At 36.2% G+C, this 19593-nt stretch overlaps 1 protein-coding gene across 6 annotated transcripts in view; it reads right to left on the bottom strand.

Moving 5' to 3' along the window:
* The window catches only part of LOC140108394 (integrin alpha-M-like), a 70281-nt gene that overhangs the window by 31641 nt on the left and 19047 nt on the right, over positions 1 to 19593 (bottom strand). The window lies entirely within an intron of this gene.

Genomic DNA, 19593 nt, shown 5'->3' with positions numbered 1-19593 from the left:
AGGGGCTTAATGTTACAGTTACATACATACACTATGAGAGGCTTAATGTTACAGTTACATACATACACTACAGGAGGCTTAATGTTACAGTTACATGCATACACTACAAGGGCTTAATGTTACAGTTACATACATACACTATGAGAGGCTTAATGTTACAGTTACATACATACACTACAGGAGGCTTAATGTTACAGTTACATACATACACTACGAGAGGCTTAATGTTACAGTTACATACATACACTACGAGAGGCTTAATGTTACAGTTACATACATACACTACGAGAGGCTTAATGTTACAGTTACATACATACACTAAAAGGGGCTTAATGTTACAGTTACATACATACACTACGAGAGGCTTAATGTTACAGTTACATACATACACTACAAGGGGCTTAATGTTACAGTTACATACATACACTACAGGAGGCTTAATGTTACAGTTACATACATACACTACAGGAGGCTTAATGTTACAGTTACATACATACACTACAGGAGGCTTAATGTTACAGTTACATATATACACTGCGAGAGGCTAAATGTTACAGTTACATACATACACAAAGAGAGGCTTAATGTTACAGTTACATACATACACAAAGAGAGGCTTAATGTTACAGTTACAAACATACACTACAGGAGGCTTAATGTTACAGTTACATACATACACCACGAGAGGCTTACTGTTACAGTTACATACAGACACTGCGAGAGGCTTAATGTTACAGTTACATACATACACTGCGAGAGGCTTAATGTTACAGTTACATACATACACTACAAGGGGCTTAATGTTACAGTTACATACATACACTACAGGAGGCTTAATGTTACAGTTACATACATACACAAAGAGAGGCTTAATGTTACAGTTACATACATACACCACGAGAGGCTTAATGTTACAGTTACATACATACACTACAGGAGGCTTAATGTTACAGTTACATATATACACTGCGAGAGGCTAAATGTTACAGTTACATACATACACTGCGAGAGGCTTAATGTTACAGTTACATACATACACAAAGAGAGGCTTAATGTTACAGTTACATACATACACTACAGGAGGCTTAATGTTACAGTTACATACATACACAAAGAGAGGCTTAATGTTACAGTTACATACATACACTACAGGAGGCTTAATGTTACAGTTACATACATACACTACAGGAGGCTTAATGTTACAGTTACATACATACACTGCGAGAGGCTCAATGTTACAGTTACATACATACACTACAAGGGGCTTAATATTACAGTTACATACATACACTACAGGAGGCTTAATGTTACAGTTACATACATACACTATAAGAGGCTTAATGTTACAGTTACATACATACACTACGAGAGGCTTAATGTTACAGTTACATACATACACTACGAGAGGCTTAATGTTACAGTTACATACATACACTACGAGAGGCTTAATGTTACAGTTACATACATACACTACAAGGGGCTTAATGTTACAGTTACATACATACACTACGGGAGGCTTAATGTTACAGTTACATACATACACTGCGAGAGGCTTAATGTTACAGTTACATACATACACTACAGGAGGCTTAATGTTACAGTTACATGCATACACTGCGAGAGGCTTAATGTTACAGTTACATACATACACTATAAGAGGCTTAATGTTACAGTTACATACATACACTACAGGAGGCTTAATGTTACAGTTACATACATACACTATAAGGGGCTTAATGTTACAGTTACATACATACACTACAAGGGGCTTAATGTTACAGTTACATACATACACTACAGGAGGCTTAATGTTACAGTTACATACATACACTACAGGAAGCTTAATGTTACAGTTACATACATACACTACAGGAGGCTTAATGTTACAGTTACATACATACACTACAGGAGGCTTAATGTTACAGTTACATACATACACTACAAGGGGCTTAATGTTACAGTTACATACATACACTACAGGAGGCTTAATGTTACAGTTACATACATACACTACAGGAGGCTTAATGTTACAGTTACATACATACACTGTGAGAGGCTTAATGTTACAGTTACATACATACACTACAGGAGGCTTAATGTTACAGTTACATACATACACTACAGGAGGCTTAATGTTACAGTTACATACATATACTACAGGAAGCTTAATGTTACAGTTACATACATACACTACAAGGGGCTTAATGTTACAGTTACATACATACACTACAGGAGGCTTAATGTTACAGTTACATACATACACTACAGGAGGCTTAATGTTACAGTTACATACATACACTACGAGAGGCTTAATGTTACAGTTACATACATACACTACGAGAGGCTTAATGTTACAGTTACATACATACACTACGAGAGGCTTAATGTTACAGTTACATACATACACTACGAGAGGCTTAATGTTACAGTTACATACATACACTACGAGAGGCTTAATGTTACAGTTACATACATACACTACAAGGGGCTTAATGTTACAGTTACATACATACACTACGGGAGGCTTAATGTTACAGTTACATACATACACTGCGAGAGGCTTAATGTTACAGTTACATACATACACTACAGGAGGCTTAATGTTACAGTTACATACATACACTGCGAGAGGCTTAATGTTACAGTTACATACATACACTATAAGAGGCTTAATGTTACAGTTACATACATACACTACAGGAGGCTTAATGTTACAGTTACATACATACACTACGAGAGGCTTAATGTTACAGTTACATACATACACTACAAGGGGCTTAATGTTACAGTTACATACATACACTACAGGAGGCTTAATGTTACAGTTACATACATACACTACAGGAAGCTTAATGTTACAGTTACATACATACACTACAGGAGGCTTAATGTTACAGTTACATACATACACTACAGGAGGCTTAATGTTACAGTTACATACATACACTACAAGGGGCTTAATGTTACAGTTACATACATACACTACAGGAGGCTTAATGTTACAGTTACATACATACACTACAGGAGGCTTAATGTTACAGTTACATACATACACTGTGAGAGGCTTAATGTTACAGTTACATACATACACTACAGGAGGCTTAATGTTACAGTTACATACATACACTACAGGAGGCTTAATGTTACAGTTACATACATACACTGCGAGAGGCTTAATGTTACAGTTACATACATACACCACGAGAGGCTTAATGTTACAGTTACATACATACACTACAGGAGGCTTAATGTTACAGTTACATACATACACTACAGGAGGCTTAATGTTACAGTTACATACATACACTACGAGAGGCTTAATGTTACAGTTACATACATACACTACGAGAGGCTTAATGTTACAGTTACATACATACACTACAGGAGGCTTAATGTTACAGTTACATACATACACTGCGAGAGGCTTAATGTTACAGTTACATACATACACTACAGGAGGCTTAATGTTACAGTTACATACATACACTGCGAGAGGCTTAATGTTACTGTTACATACATACACTATAAGAGGCTTAATGTTACAGTTACATACATACACTACAGGAGGCTTAATGTTACAGTTACATACATACACTATAAGGGGCTTAATGTTACAGTTACATACATACACTACAAGGGGCTTAATGTTACAGTTACATACATACACTACAGGAGGCTTAATGTTACAGTTACATACATACACTACAGGAAGCTTAATGTTACAGTTACATACATACACTACAGGAGGCTTAATGTTACAGTTACATACATACACTACAGGAAGCTTAATGTTACAGGTACATACATACACTACAAGGGGCTTAATGTTACAGTTACATACATACACTACCAGAGGCTTAATGTTACAGTTACATACATACACTACGAGAGGCTTAATGTTACAGTTACATACATACACTACAGGAGGCTTAATGTTACAGTTACATACATACACTACGAGAGGCTTAATGTTACAGTTACATACATACACTACAGGAGGCTTAATGTTACATACATACACTACAAGGGGCTTAATGTTACAGTTACATACATACACTACAGGAGGCTTAATGTTACAGTTACATACCTACACTACATGAGGCTTATTGTTACATACATACATACACTACGAGAGGCTTAATGTTACAGTTACATACATACACTACGAGAGGCTTAATGTAACAGTTACATACATACACTACAAGGGGCTTAATGTTACAGTTACATACATACACTACAGGAGGCTTAATGTTACAGTTACATACATACACTACAAGGGGCTTAATGTTACAGTTACATACATACACTACAGGAGGCTTAATGTTACAGTTACATACATACACTACAGGAGGCTTAATGTTACAGTTACATACATACACTACGGGAGGCTTAATGTTACATACATACACTACAAGGGGCTTAATGTTACAGTTACATACATACACTACAGGAGGCTTAATGTTACAGTTACATACATACACTACAGGAGGCTTATTGTTACATACATACATACACTACGAGAGGCTTAATGTTACAGTTACATACATACACTACGAGAGGCTTAATGTTACAGTTACATACATACACTACAAGGGGCTTAATGTTACAGTTACATACATACACTACAGGAGGCTTAATGTTACAGTTACATACATACACTACAGGAGGCTTAATGTTACATACATACACTACAAGGGGCTTAATGTTACAGTTACATACATACACTACAGGAGGCTTAATGTTACAGTTACATACATACACTACAGGAGGCTTATTGTTACATACATACATACACTACGAGAGGCTTAATGTTACAGTTACATACATACACTACGAGCAGCTTAATGTTACAGTTACATACATAAACCACGAGAGGCTTAATGTTACAGTTACATACATACACTACAGGAAGCTTAATGTTACAGTTACATACATACACTACAGGAGGCTTAATGTTACAGTTACATACATACACTACAGGAGGCTTAATGTTACAGTTACATACATACACTACAGGAGGCTTAATGTTACAGTTACATACATACACTACAGGAGGCTTAATGTTACAGTTACATACATACACTACAGGAGGCTTAATGTTACAGTTACATACATACACTACGAGAGGCTTAATGTTAAAGGTACATACATACACTATGAGAGGCTTAATGTTACAGTTACATACATACACTACAAGAGGCTTAATGTTACAGTTACATACATACACTACGAGAGGCTTAATGTAACAGTTACATACATACACTACAAGGGGCTTAATGTTACAGTTACATACATACACTACAGGAGGCTTAATGTTACAGTTACATACATACACTACAAGGGGCTTAATGTTACAGTTACATACATACACTACAGGAGGCTTAATGTTACAGTTACATACATACACTACAGGAGGCTTAATGTTACAGTTACATACATACACTACGAGAGGCTTAATGTTACATACATACACTACAAGGGGCTTAATGTTACAGTTACATACATACACTACAGGAGGCTTAATGTTACAGTTACATACATACACTACAGGAGGCTTATTGTTACATACATACATACACTACGAGAGGCTTAATGTTACAGTTACATACATACACTACGAGAGGCTTAATGTTACAGTTACATACATACACTACAAGGGGCTTAATGTTACAGTTACATACATACACTACAGGAGGCTTAATGTTACAGTTACATACATACACTACAGGAGGCTTAATGTTACATACATACACTACAAGGGGCTTAATGTTACAGTTACATACATACACTACAGGAGGCTTAATGTTACAGTTACATACATACACTACAGGAGGCTTATTGTTACATACATACATACACTACGAGAGGCTTAATGTTACAGTTACATACATACACTACGAGCAGCTTAATGTTACAGTTACATACATAAACCACGAGAGGCTTAATGTTACAGTTACATACATACACTACAGGAAGCTTAATGTTACAGTTACATACATACACTACAGGAGGCTTAATGTTACAGTTACATACATACACTACAGGAGGCTTAATGTTACAGTTACATACATACACTACAGGAGGCTTAATGTTACAGTTACATACATACACTACAGGAGGCTTAATGTTACAGTTACATACATACACTACAGGAGGCTTAATGTTACAGTTACATACATACACTACGAGAGGCTTAATGTTAAAGGTACATACATACACTATGAGAGGCTTAATGTTACAGTTACATACATACACTACAAGAGGCTTAATGTTACAGTTACATACATACACTACAAGGGGCTTAATGTTACAGTTACATACATAAACCACGAGAGGCTTAATGTTACAGTTACATACATACACTACAGGAGGCTTAATGTTACAGTTACATACATACACTACAAGAGGCTTAATGTTACAGTTACATACATACACTACAAGGGGCTTAATGTTACAGTTACATACATAAACCACGAGAGGCTTAATGTTACAGTTACATACATACACTACAGGAGGCTTAATGTTACAGTTACATACATACACTACAGGAGGCTTAATGTTACAGTTACATACATACACTACGAGAGGCTTAATGTTAAAGTTACATACATACACTATGAGAGGCTTAATGTTACAGTTACATACATACACTACAAGAGGCTTAATGTTACAGTTACATACATACACTACAAGGGGCTTAATGTTACAGTTACATACATAAACCACGAGAGGCTTAATGTTACAGTTACATACATACACTACAGGAGGCTTAATGTTACAGTTACATACATACACTACGAGAGGCTTAATGTTACAGTTACATACATACACTACAGGAGGCTTAATGTTACATACATACACTACAAGGGGCTTAATGTTACAGTTACATACATACACTACAGGAGGCTTAATGTTACAGTTACATACATACACTACATGAGGCTTATTGTTACATACATACATACACTACGAGAGGCTTAATGTTACAGTTACATACATACACTACGAGAGGCTTAATGTAACAGTTACATACATACACTACAAGGGGCTTAATGTTACAGTTACATACATACACTACAGGAGGCTTAATGTTACAGTTACATACATACACTACAAGGGGCTTAATGTTACAGTTACATACATACACTACAGGAGGCTTAATGTTACAGTTACATACATACACTACAGGAGGCTTAATGTTACAGTTACATACATACACTACGGGAGGCTTAATGTTACATACATACACTACAAGGGGCTTAATGTTACAGTTACATACATACACTACAGGAGGCTTATTGTTACATACATACATACACTACGAGAGGCTTAATGTTACAGTTACATACATACACTACGAGAGGCTTAATGTTACAGTTACATACATACACTACGAGAGGCTTAATGTTACAGTTACATACATACACTACAGGAGGCTTATTGTTACATACATACATACACTACGAGAGGCTTAATGTTACAGTTACATACATACACTACGAGAGGCTTAATGTTACAGTTACATACATACACTACAAGGGGCTTAATGTTACAGTTACATACATACACTACAGGAGGCTTAATGTTACAGTTACATACATACACTACAGGAGGCTTATTGTTACATACATACATACACTACGAGAGGCTTAATGTTACAGTTACATACATACACAACGAGCAGCTTAATGTTACAGTTACATACATAAACCACGAGAGGCTTAATGTTACAGTTACATACATACACTACAGGAAGCTTAATGTTACAGTTACATACATACACTACAGGAGGCTTAATGTTACAGTTACATACATACACTACGGGAGGCTTAATGTTACAGTTACATACATAAACCACGAGAGGCTTAATGTTACAGTTACATACATACACTACAGGAGGCTTAATGTTACAGTTACATACATACACTACAGGAGGCTTAATGTTACAGTTACATACATACACTACAGGAGGCTTAATGTTACAGTTACATACATACACTACAGGAGGCTTAATGTTACAGTTACATACATACACTACGAGAGGCTTAATGTTAAAGTTACATACATACACTATGAGAGGCTTAATGTTACAGTTACATACATACACTACAAGAGGCTTAATGTTACAGTTACATACATACACTACAGGAGGCTTAATGTTACAGTTACATACATACACTACAAGAGGCTTAATGTTACAGTTACATACATACACTACAAGGGGCTTAATGTTACAGTTACATACATAAACCACGAGAGGCTTAATGTTACAGTTACATACATACACTACAGGAGGCTTAATGTTACAGTTACATACATACACTACAGGAGGCTTAATGTTACAGTTACATACATAAACCACGAGAGGCTTAATGTTACAGTTACATACATACACTACGAGAGGCTTAATGTTACAGTTACATACATACACTACGAGAGGCTTAATGTTACAGTTAAATACATACACTACGAGAGGCTTAATGTTACAGTTACATACATACACTGCGAGAGGCTTAATGTTACAGTTACATACATACACTACGAGAGGCTTAATGTTACAGTTACATACATACACTACAGGAGGCTTAATGTTACAGTTACATACATACAATAAAAGGGGCTTAATGTTACAGTTACATACATACACTACAGGAGGCTTAATGTTACAGTTACATACATACACTACAGAAGGCTTAATGTTACAGTTACATACATACACTACAAGAGGCTTAATGTTACAGTTACATACATACATACACTACCGGAGGCTTAATGTTACAGTTACATACATACACTACGAGAGGCTTAATGTTACAGTTACATACATACACTACAGGAGGCTTAATGTTACAGTTACATACATACACTACAGGAGGCTTAATGTTACAGTTACATACATACTCTACAAGGGGCTTAATGTAACAGTTACATACATACACTATGAGAGGTTTAATGTTACAGTTATATACATACACTGCAAGAGGCTTAATGTTACAGTTACATACATACACTATAAGGGGCTTAATATTACAGTTACATACATACATTTTGAGAGGCTTAATGTTACAGTTACATACATACACTACGGGAGGCTTAATGTTACAGTTACATACATACACTACAGGAGGCTTAATGTTACAGTTACATACATACACTACAGGAGGCTTCATGTTACAGTTACATACATACACTACGAGAGGCTTAATGTTACAGTTACATACATACACTAAAAGGGGCTTAATGTTACAGTTACATACATACACTACAGGAGGCTTAATGTTACATACATACATACACTACGAGAGGCTTAATGTTACAGTTACATACATACACTACAAGGGGCTTAATGTTACAGTTACATACATACACTAAAAGGGGCTTAATGTTACAGTTACATACATACACTACAGGAGGCTTAATGTTACATACATACATACACTACGAGAGGCTTAATGTTACAGTTACATACATACACTACAAGGGGCTTAATGTTACAGTTACATACATACACTATGAGAGGCTTAATGTTACAGTTACATACATACACTACAGGAGGCTTAATGTTACAGTTACATACATACACTACAAGGGCTTAATGTTACAGTTACATACATACACTATGAGAGGCTTAATGTTACAGTTACATACATACACTACAGGAGGCTTAATGTTACAGTTACATACATACACTACGAGAGGCTTAATGTTACAGTTACATACATACACTACGAGAGGCTTAATGTTACAGTTACATACATACACTACGAGAGGCTTAATGTTACAGTTACATACATACACTAAAAGGGGCTTAATGTTACAGTTACATACATACACTACGAGAGGCTTAATGTTATAGTTACATACATACACTACAAGGGGCTTAATGTTACAGTTACATACATACACTACAGGAGGCTTAATGTTACAGTTACATACATACACTACAGGAGGCTTAATGTTACAGTTACATACATACACTACAGGAGGCTTAATGTTACAGTTACATATATACACTGCGAGAGGCTAAATGTTACAGTTACATACATACACAAAGAGAGGCTTAATCTTACAGTTACATACATACACAAAGAGAGGCTTAATGTTACAGTTACATACATACACTACAGGAGGCTTAATGTTACAGTTACATACATACATTACGAGAGGCTTACTGTTACAGTTACATACAGACACTGCGAGAGGCTTAATGTTACAGTTACATACATACACTGCGAGAGGCTTAATGTTACAGTTACATACATACACTACAAGGGGCTTAATGTTACAGTTACATACATACACTACAGGAGGCTTAATGTTACAGTTACATACATACACAAAGAGAGGCTTAATGTTACAGTTACATACATACACCACGAGAGGCTTAATGTTACAGTTACATACATACACTACAGGAGGCTTAATGTTACAGTTACATATATACACTGCGAGAGGCTAAATGTTACAGTTACATACATACACTGCGAGAGGCTTAATGTTACAGTTACATACATACACAAAGAGAGGCTTAATGTTACAGTTACATACATACACTACAGGAGGCTTAATGTTACAGTTACATACATACACTACAGGAGGCTTAATGTTACAGTTACATACATACACTGCGAGAGGCTTAATGTTACAGTTACATACATACACTACGAGAGGCTTAATGTTACAGTTACATACATACACTACAGGAGGCTTAATGTTACAGTTACATACATACACAAAGAGAGGCTTAATGTTACAGTTACATACATACACTACAGGAGGCTTAATGTTACAGTTACATACATACACTACAGGAGGCTTAATGTTACAGTTACATACATACACTGCGAGAGGCTTAATGTTACAGTTACATACATACACTACAAGGGGCTTAATATTACAGTTACATACATACACTACAGGAGGCTTAATGTTACAGTTACATACATACACTATAAGAGGCTTAATGTTACAGTTACATACATACACTACGAGAGGCTTAATGTTACAGTTACATACATACACTACGAGAGGCTTAATGTTACAGTTACATACATACACTACGAGAGGCTTAATGTTACAGTTACATACATACACTACGAGAGGCTTAATGTTACAGTTACATACATACACTACAAGGGGCTTAATGTTACAGTTACATACATACACTACGGGAGGCTTAATGTTACAGTTACATACATACACTGCGAGAGGCTTAATGTTACAGTTACATACATACACTACAGGAGGCTTAATGTTACAGTTACATACATACACTGCGAGAGGCTTAATGTTACAGTTACATACATACACTATAAGATGCTTAATGTTACAGTTACATACATACACTACAGGAGGCTTAATGTTACAGTTACATACATACACTATAAGGGGCTTAATGTTACAGTTACATACATACACTACAAGGGGCTTAATGTTACAGTTACATACATACACTACAGGAGGCTTAATGTTACAGTTACATACATACACTACAGGAAGCTTAATGTTACAGTTACATACATACACTACAGGAGGCTTAATGTTACAGTTACATACATACACTACAGGAGGCTTAATGTTACAGTTACATACATACACTACAAGGGGCTTAATGTTACAGTTACATACATACACTACAGGAGGCTTAATGTTACAGTTACATACATACACTACAGGAGGCTTAATGTTACAGTTACATACATACACTACAGGAGGCTTAATGTTACAGTTACATACATACACTACAAGGGGCTTAATGTTACAGTTACATACATACACTACAGGAGGCTTAATGTTACAGTTACATACATACACTACGAGAGGCTTAATGTTACAGTTACATACATACACTACGAGAGGCTTAATGTTACAGTTACATACATACACTACAGGAGGCTTAATGTTACAGTTACATACATACACTGCGAGAGGCTTAATGTTACAGTTACATACATACACTACAGGAGGCTTAATGTTACAGTTACATACATACACTGCGAGAGGCTTAATGTTACTGTTACATACATACACTATAAGAGGCTTAATGTTACAGTTACATACATACACTACAGGAGGCTTAATGTTACAGTTACATACATACACTATAAGGGGCTTAATGTTACAGTTACATACATACACTACAAGGGGCTTAATGTTACAGTTACATACATACACTACAGGAGGCTTAATGTTACAGTTACATACATACACTACAGGAAGCTTAATGTTACAGTTACATACATACACTACAGGAGGCTTAATGTTACAGTTACATACATACACTACAGGAAGCTTAATGTTACAGTTACATACATACACTACAAGGGGCTTAATGTTACAGTTACATACATACACTACCAGAGGCTTAATGTTACAGTTACATACATACACTACGAGAGGCTTAATGTTACAGTTACATACATACACTACAGGAGGCTTAATGTTACAGTTACATACATACACTACGAGAGGCTTAATGTTACAGTTACATACATACACTACAGGAGGCTTAATGTTACATACATACACTACAAGGGGCTTAATGTTACAGTTACATACATACACTACAGGAGGCTTAATGTTACAGTTACATACCTACACTACATGAGGCTTATTGTTACATACATACATACACTACGAGAGGCTTAATGTTACAGTTACATACATACACTACGAGAGGCTTAATGTAACAGTTACATACATACACTACAGGAGGCTTAATGTTACAGTTACATACATACACTACAAGGGGCTTAATGTTACAGTTACATACATACACTACAGGAGGCTTAATGTTACAGTTACATACATACACTACAGGAGGCTTAATGTTACAGTTACATACATACACTACGGGAGGCTTAATGTTACATACATACACTACAAGGGGCTTAATGTTACAGTTACATACATACACTACAGGAGGCTTAATGTTACAGTTACATACATACACTACAGGAGGCTTATTGTTACATACATACATACACTACGAGAGACTTAATGTTACAGTTACATACATACACTACGAGAGGCTTAATGTTACAGTTACATACATACACTACAAGGGGCTTAATGTTACAGTTACATACATACACTACAGGAGGCTTAATGTTACAGTTACATACATACACTACAGGAGGCTTAATGTTACATACATACACTACAAGGGGCTTAATGTTACAGTTACATACATACACTACAGGAGGCTTAATGTTACAGTTACATACATACACTACAGGAGGCTTATTGTTACATACATACATACACTACGAGAGGCTTAATGTTACAGTTACATACATACACTACGAGCAGCTTAATGTTACAGTTACATACATAAACCACGAGAGGCTTAATGTTACAGTTACATACATACACTACAGGAAGCTTAATGTTACAGTTACATACATACACTACAGGAGGCTTAATGTTACAGTTACATACATACACTACAGGAGGCTTAATGTTACAGTTACATACATACACTACAGGAGGCTTAATGTTACAGTTACATACATACACTACAGGAGGCTTAATGTTACAGTTACATACATACACTACAGGAGGCTTAATGTTACAGTTACATACATACACTACGAGAGGCTTAATGTTAAAGGTACATACATACACTATGAGAGGCTTAATGTTACAGTTACATACATACACTACAAGAGGCTTAATGTTACAGTTACATACATACACTACAAGGGGCTTAATGTTACAGTTACATACATAAACCACGAGAGGCTTAATGTTACAGTTACATACATACACTACAGGAGGCTTAATGTTACAGTTACATACATACACTACAAGAGGCTTAATGTTACAGTTACATACATACACTACAAGGGGCTTAATGTTACAGTTACATACATAAACCACGAGAGGCTTAATGTTACAGTTACATACATACACTACAGGAGGCTTAATGTTACAGTTACATACATACACTACAGGAGGCTTAATGTTACAGTTACATACATACACTACGAGAGGCTTAATGTTAAAGTTACATACATACACTATGAGAGGCTTAATGTTACAGTTACATACATACACTACAAGAGGCTTAATGTTACAGTTACATACATACACTACAAGGGGCTTAATGTTACAGTTACATACATAAACCACGAGAGGCTTAATGTTACAGTTACATACATACACTACAGGAGGCTTAATGTTACAGTTACATACATACACTACGAGAGGCTTAATGTTACAGTTACATACATACACTACAGGAGGCTTAATGTTACATACATACACTACAAGGGGCTTAATGTTACAGTTACATACATACACTACAGGAGGCTTAATGTTACAGTTACATACATACACTACATGAGGCTTATTGTTACATACATACATACACTACGAGAGGCTTAATGTTACAGTTACATACATACACTACGAGAGGCTTAATGTAACAGTTACATACATACACTACAAGGGGCTTAATGTTACAGTTACATACATACACTACAGGAGGCTTAATGTTACAGTTACATACATACACTACAAGGGGCTTAATGTTACAGTTACATACATACACTACAGGAGGCTTAATGTTACAGTTACATACATACACTACAGGAGGCTTAATGTTACAGTTACATACATACACTACGGGAGGCTTAATGTTACATACATACACTACAAGGGGCTTAATGTTACAGTTACATACATACACTACAGGAGGCTTAATGTTACAGTTACATACATACACTACGAGAGGCTTATTGTTACATACATACATACACTACGAGAGGCTTAATGTTACAGTTACATACACTACGAGAGGCTTAATGTTACAGTTACATACATACACTACAAGGGGCTTAATGTTACAGTTACATACATACACTACAGGAGGTTTAATGTTACAGTTACATACATACACTACAGGAGGCTTATTGTTACATACATACATACACTACGAGAGGCTTAATGTTACAGTTACATACATACACAACGAGCAGCTTAATGTTACAGTTACATACATAAACCACGAGAGGCTTAATGTTACAGTTACATACATACACTACAGGAAGCTTAATGTTACAGTTACATACATACACTACAGGAGGCTTAATGTTACAGTTACATACATACACTACGGGAGGCTTAATGTTACAGTTACATACATAAACCACGAGAGGCTTAATGTTACAGTTACATACATACACTACAGGAGGCTTAATGTTACAGTTACATACATACACTACAGGAGGCTTAATGTTACAGTTACATACATACACTACAGGAGGCTTAATGTTACAGTTACATACATACACTACAGGAGGCTTAATGTTACAGTTACATACATACACTACGAGAGGCTTAATGTTAAAGTTACATACATACACTATGAGAGGCTTAATGTTACAGTTACATACATACACTACAAGAGGCTTAATGTTACAGTTACATACATACACTACAAGGGGCTTAATGTTACAGTTACATACATAAACCACGAGAGGCTTAATGTTACAGTTACATATATACACTACAGGAGGCTTAATGTTACAGTTACATACATACACTACAAGAGGCTTAATGTTACAGTTACATACATACACTACAAGGGGCTTAATGTTACAGTTACATACATAAACCACGAGAGGCTTAATGTTACAGTTACGTACATACACTACAGGAGGCTTAATGTTACAGTTACATACATACACTACAGGAGGCTTAATGTTACAGTTACATACATAAACCACGAGAGGCTTAATGTTACAGTTACATACATACACTACGAGAGGCTTAATGTTACAGTTACATACATACACTACGAGAGGCTTAATGTTACAGTTACACACATACACTACGAGAGGCTTAATGTTACAGTTACATACATACACTGCGAGAGGCTTAATGTTACAGTTACATACATACACTACGAGAGGCTTAATGTTACAGTTACATACATACACTACAGGAGGCTTAATGTTACAGTTACATACATACACTAAAAGGGGCTTAATGTTACAGTTACATACATACACTACAGGAGGCTTAATGTTACAGTTACATACATACACTACAGAAGGCTTAATGTTACAGTTACATACATACACTACAAGAGGCTTAATGTTACAGTTACATACATACATACACTACCGGAGGCTTAATGTTACAGTTACATACATACACTACGAGAGGCTTAATGTTACAGTTACATACATACACTACAGGAGGCTTAATGTTACAGTTACATACATACACTACAGGAGGCTTAATGTTACAGTTACATACATACTCTACAAGGGGCTTAATGTAACAGTTACATACATACACTATGAGAGGTTTAATGTTACAGTTATATACATACACTGCAAGAGGCTTAATGTTACAGTTACATACATACACTATAAGGGGCTTAATATTACAGTTACATACATACATTTTGAGAGGCTTAATGTTACAGTTACATACATACACTACGGGAGGCTTAATGTTACAGTTACATACATACACTACAGGAGGCTTAATGTTACAGTTACATACATACACTACAGGAGGCTTCATGTTACAGTTACATACATACACTACGAGAGGCTTAATGTTACAGTTACATACATACACTAAAAGGGGCTTAATGTTACAGTTACATACATACACTACAGGAGGCTTAATGTTACATACATACATACACTACGAGAGGCTTAATGTTACAGTTACATACATACACTACAAGGGGCTTAATGTTACAGTTACATACATACACTATGAGAGGCTTAATGTTACAGTTACATACATACACTACAGGAGGCTTAATGTTACAGTTACATACATACACTACAAGGGCTTAATGTTACAGTTACATACATACACTATGAGAGGCTTAATGTTACAGTTACATACATACACTACAGGAGGCTTAATGTTACAGTTACATACATACACTACGAGAGGCTTAATGTTACAGTTACATACATACACTACGAGAGGCTTAATGTTACAGTTACATACATACACTACGAGAGGCTTAATGTTACAGTTACATACATACACTAAAAGGGGCTTAATGTTACAGTTACATACATACACTACGAGAGGCTTAATGTTACAGTTACATACATACACTACAAGGGGCTTAATGTTACAGTTACATACATACACTACAGGAGGCTTAATGTTACAGTTACATACATACACTACAGGAGGCTTAATGTTACAGTTACATACATACACTACAGGAGGCTTAATGTTACAGTTACATATATACACTGCGAGAGGCTAAATGTTACAGTTACATACATACACAAAGAGAGGCTTAATGTTACAGTTACATACATACACAAAGAGAGGCTTAATGTTACAGTTACATACATACACTACAGGAGGCTTAATGTTACAGTTACATACATACACCACGAGAGGCTTACTGTTACAGTTACATACAGACACTGAGAGAGGCTTAATGTTACAGTTACATACATACACTGCGAGAGGCTTAATGTTACAGTTACATACATACACTACAAGGGGCTTAATGTTACAGTTACATACATACACTACAGGAGGCTTAATGTTACAGTTACATACATACACAAAGAGAGGCTTAATGTTACAGTTACATACATACACCACGAGAGGCTTAATGTTACAGTTACATACATACACTACAGGAGGCTTAATGTTACAGTTACATATATACACTGCGAGAGGCTAAATGTTACAGTTACATACATACACTGCGAGAGGCTTAATGTTACAGTTACATACATACACAAAGAGAGGCTTAATGTTACAGTTACATACATACACTACAGGAGGCTTAATGTTACAGTTACATACATACACAAAGAGAGGCTTAATGTTACAGTTACATACATACACTACAGGAGGCTTAATGTTACAGTTACATATATACACTGCGAGAGGCTAAATGTTACAGTTACATACATACACTGCGAGAGGCTTAATGTTACAGTTACATACATACACAAAGAGAGGCTTAATGTTACAGTTACATACATACACTGCGAGAGGCTTAATGTTACAGTTACATACATACACCACGAGAGGCTTAATGTTACAGTTACATACAGACACTGCGAGAGGCTTAATGTTACTGTTACATACATACACTGCGAGAGGCTTAATGTTACAGTTACATACATACACTACAAGGGGCTTAATGTTACAGTTACATACATACACTACAGGAGGCTTAATGTTACAGTTACATACATACACAAAGAGAGGCTTAATGTTACAGTTACATACATACACAAAGAGAGGCTTAATGTTACAGTTACATACATACACTACAGGAGGCTTAATGTTACAGTTACATATATACACTGCGAGAGGCTAAATGTTACAGTTACATACATACACTGCGAGAGGCTTAATGTTACAGTTACATACATACACTACAGGAGGCTTAATGTTACAGTTACATACATACACTACGAGAGGCTTAATGTTACAGTTACATACATACACTATAGGAGGCTTAATGTTACAGTTACATACATACACTACGAGAGGCTTAATGTTACAGTTACATACATACACTGCGAGAGGCTTAATGTTACAGTTACATACATACACTACAGGAGGCTTAATGTTACAGTTACATATATACACTGCGAGAGGCTAAATGTTACAGTTACATACATACACTGCGAGAGGCTTAATGTTACAGTTACATACATACACTACAGGAGGCTTAATGTTACAGTTACATACATACACTACGAGAGGCTTAATGTTACAGTTACATACATACACTGCGAGAGGCTTAATGTTACAGTTACATACATACACTACAGGAGGCTTAATGTTACAGTTACATACAGACACTGCGAGAGGCTTAATGTTACAGTTACATACATACACTACAAGAGGCTTAATGTTACAGTTACATACATACACTACGAGAGGCTTAATGTTACAGTTACATACAGACACTGCGAGAGGCTTAATGTTACAGTTACATACATACACTACGAGAGGCTTAATGTTACAGTTACATACATACACTACGAGAGGCTTAATGTTACAGTTACATACAGACACTGCGAGAGGCTTAATGTTACAGTTACATACATACACTGCGAGAGGCACATATTTACATGTTGGCAGAAGAGACAATGCCTCTAGCTCTAATTTTGCCAAGTACTGGCGCTGACGCTGGGAAGTGCTGGCTACCGCTAGAGCTGTGGTGTTCCCCCTGATTTGTGATAATGATGCCAAAACTCTTGGCTTCCAGTATCCAGTTCTGCCAGTTTGTTGCACCAAGCAATGCGACATGGAGCCTCTGATTCTATGCTGCGTACTGAAAGGGGGGTAACAAGCTAAGCGCCAAGCTGGTGCCGCGGGGCAGACGGTGGGGGGATGCAGAGCAGATGCACAGGCTGCCAGCTGCAGACGCGCCATTACATTCTATTAAGTGCAACTGTCTGAGTCCCCCAGATTTAGATCAGGTTTGTCGGTGGACAGAGCTGAATGGTGAGACTTTACTTTTTGCAAGTATGAGTGAGGGATAAAGTAATCTGATTGTGACAAGTTCTTACAAGAAAGACTCCTATTGTTTCCTTCTGGTTCAAATGTGGTCTAATTCTGTGCACT

This window comes from Engystomops pustulosus, unplaced genomic scaffold, assembly GCF_040894005.1.
Source record: "Engystomops pustulosus unplaced genomic scaffold, aEngPut4.maternal MAT_SCAFFOLD_124, whole genome shotgun sequence".
NCBI classification, from domain to species: Eukaryota; Metazoa; Chordata; class Amphibia; order Anura; family Leptodactylidae; genus Engystomops; species Engystomops pustulosus.
Note: the sequence above shows the minus strand (reverse complement) of the source record. Positions and strands in the feature narration are given on the sequence as shown.